Raw genomic sequence first — 2500 nt, forward strand, 5'->3', positions numbered from 1 at the left:
CATAGCTGCCTTCCAAGCAGTTGACCTGGGTTCGATTCCCAGCCATCGCAGTTATATTAAGCCCAACACTTTCATTTACATAGCTGCCTTCCAAGCAGTTGACCTGGGTTCGATTCCCAGCCATCGCAGTTATATTAAGCCCAACACTTTCATTTACAATCTCAAACTCTGGTTGCTACATTACCTTGAAAGTTATTGAAATAACAATATTTGGCAGGTTGTTGTGGCCGAGTGGTTAAGGCGATGGACTAGAAATCCATTGGGGTTTCCCCGCGCCTGTTCAAACTTTGCCAAAAACTGTAGATTCTCATTGTTTAGCAACCAAGACAAAACAGCTGGAAATATTGTTATTTCACAAATTTATCGTGTTGTGGCTGCCAAATAACAATGTCTTTCTGGCGATGGTGGTATAGTGGTGAGCATAGCCGCCTTCCAAGCAGTTGACCTGGGTTCGATTCCCAGCCATCGCAGTTATATTAAGCCCAACACTTTCATTTACATAGCTGCCTTCCAAGCAGTTGACCTGGGTTCGATTCCCAGCCATCGCACTTATATTAAGCCCAACACTTTCATTTAAATTCTCAAACTCTGGTTGCTACATTATCTTGAAAGTTATTGAAATAACAATCTTTGTCAGGTTGTTGTGGCCGAGTGGTTAAGGCGATGGACTTGAAATCCTTTGGGGTTTCCCTGTGCAGGTTTAAACCCTGCCAACAACGGTAGACTCTCATTGTTTAGCAACCAAGACAAAACAGCTGGAAATATTGTTATCTCACAAATTTATCGTGTTGTGGCTGCCAAATAACAACGACTTTCTGGCGATGGTGGTATAGTGGTGAGCATAGCTGCCTTCCAAGCAGTTGACCTGGGTTCGATTCCCAGCCATCGCAGTTATATTAAGCCCAACACTTTCATTTACATAGCTGCCTTCCAAGCAGTTGACCTGGATTAGATTCCCAGCCATCGCAGTTATATTAAGCCCAACACTTTCATTTACAATCTCAATCTCTGGTGGCTACATTATCTTGAAAGTTATTGAAACAACAATATTTATCAGGTTGTTGTGGCCGAGTGGTTAAGGCGAGTGACTAGAAATCCATTGGGGTTTGCCCGCGCAGATTCAAATCCTGCCAGCAACGAAAAACTGCTTTTCATGTCCATGGAACTATCACTGTTCAGCAGCATACCGATGCAACAGCTTAGCCGATACGAATCGTAAGGTGAAATGTCTGTTTCAAAGATTCAGTCAATTGCGCAAGTTTGACATGCTTGTACTCAGTGTTAATGTAGATATCTAGAAAGCTTCAAGTATGTGTTACATTACTTTTGGTAAACCGTCTATTCTTTTCTTCCCCTCTTTTCATTCTGTTGAACTTCGGCACTCTACTAAGTATTCCACATTTGTCGCATTTTTGCAGCCACATTTCACTGGTTTTGGGGCGATGGTGGCATAGCTGCCTTCCAAGCAGTTGACCTGGGTTCGATTCCCAGCCATAGCAGTTATATTAAGCCCAGCACTTTAATTTACATAGCTGCCTTCCAAGCAGTTGACCTGGGTTCGATTCCCAGCCATCGCAGTTATATTAAGCCCAACACTTTCATTTACAATGTCAAACTCTGGTTGCTACATTATCTTGAAAGTTATTGAAATAACAATATTTGTCAGGTTGTTGTGGCAGAGTGGTTAAGGCGATGGACTTGAAATCCATTGGGGTTACCCCACGCAGGTTCAAACCCTGCCAATAACGGTTGACTCTCATTGTTTAGCAACCAAGACAAAACAGCTGGAAATATTGTTATTTCACAAATTTATCGTGTTGTGGCTGCCAAATAACAATGACTTTATGGCGATGGTGGTATAGTGGTGAGCATAGCTGCCTTCCAAGCAGTTGACCTGGGTTCGATTCCCAGCCATCGCAGTTATATTAAGCCCAACACTTTAATTTACATAGCTGCCTTCCAAGCAGTTGACCTGGATTAGATTCCCAGCCATCGCAGTTATATTAAGCCCAACACTTTCATTCACAATCTCAATATCTGGTTGCTACATTATCTTGAAACTTATTGAAAAATCAATATTTATCAGGATGTTGTGGCCGAGTGGTTAAGGCGATGGACTAGAAATCCATTGGGGTTTCCCCCCGCAGGTTCAAATCCTGCCAGCAACGAAAAACTGCTTTTCATGTCCATGGAGCTATCACTGTTCGGCAGCATACCGATGCAACAGCTTAGCCGATACGAATCAAAAGGTGAAATGTCTGTTTCAAAGATTCATTCAATTGCGCAAGTTTGACATGCTTGTACTCAGTGTTAATGTAGATATGTAGAAAGCTTCAAGTATTTGTTACATTGCTTTTGGTAAACCGTCTATTCTTTTCTTCCCCTCTTTTCATTCTGTTCAACTTCGGCACTCTACTAAGTATTCCACATTTGTCACATTTTTGCAGCCACATTTCACTGGTTTTGGGGCGATGGTGGCATAGCTGCCTTCCAAGCAGTT

At 42.4% G+C, this 2500-nt stretch overlaps 6 non-coding genes across 6 annotated transcripts in view; all 6 read left to right on the forward strand.

Moving 5' to 3' along the window:
• Positions 1–50, forward strand: part of trnag-ucc (transfer RNA glycine (anticodon UCC)) — a 72-nt gene extending 22 nt beyond the window's left edge. Inside the window, exon 1 of the tRNA in view lies at positions 1–50. This exon is cut by the window's left edge and continues 22 nt beyond it. This is a non-coding gene — a tRNA (tRNA-Gly).
• Positions 51–637: 587 nt separating this feature from the next.
• trnas-uga (transfer RNA serine (anticodon UGA)) lies at positions 638–719 on the forward strand. The gene has a single exon. It is a non-coding gene; the product is annotated as a tRNA-Ser (tRNA).
• Positions 720–818: 99 nt separating this feature from the next.
• On the forward strand, positions 819–890 carry trnag-ucc (transfer RNA glycine (anticodon UCC)). Its single transcript has one exon. It is a non-coding gene; the product is annotated as a tRNA-Gly (tRNA).
• A 776-nt stretch (positions 891–1666) lies between these two features.
• Positions 1667–1748, forward strand: trnas-uga (transfer RNA serine (anticodon UGA)). The gene has a single exon. It is a non-coding gene; the product is annotated as a tRNA-Ser (tRNA).
• Positions 1749–1847: 99 nt separating this feature from the next.
• Positions 1848–1919, forward strand: trnag-ucc (transfer RNA glycine (anticodon UCC)). Its single transcript has one exon. It is a non-coding gene; the product is annotated as a tRNA-Gly (tRNA).
• Positions 1920–2089: 170 nt separating this feature from the next.
• trnas-aga (transfer RNA serine (anticodon AGA)) lies at positions 2090–2168 on the forward strand. Its single transcript has one exon. It is a non-coding gene; the product is annotated as a tRNA-Ser (tRNA).
• Positions 2169–2500: the final 332 nt, after the last annotated feature.

Source organism: Platichthys flesus, chromosome 18, assembly GCF_949316205.1.
Source record: "Platichthys flesus chromosome 18, fPlaFle2.1, whole genome shotgun sequence".
Lineage (NCBI taxonomy): Eukaryota > Metazoa > Chordata > Actinopteri > Pleuronectiformes > Pleuronectidae > Platichthys > Platichthys flesus.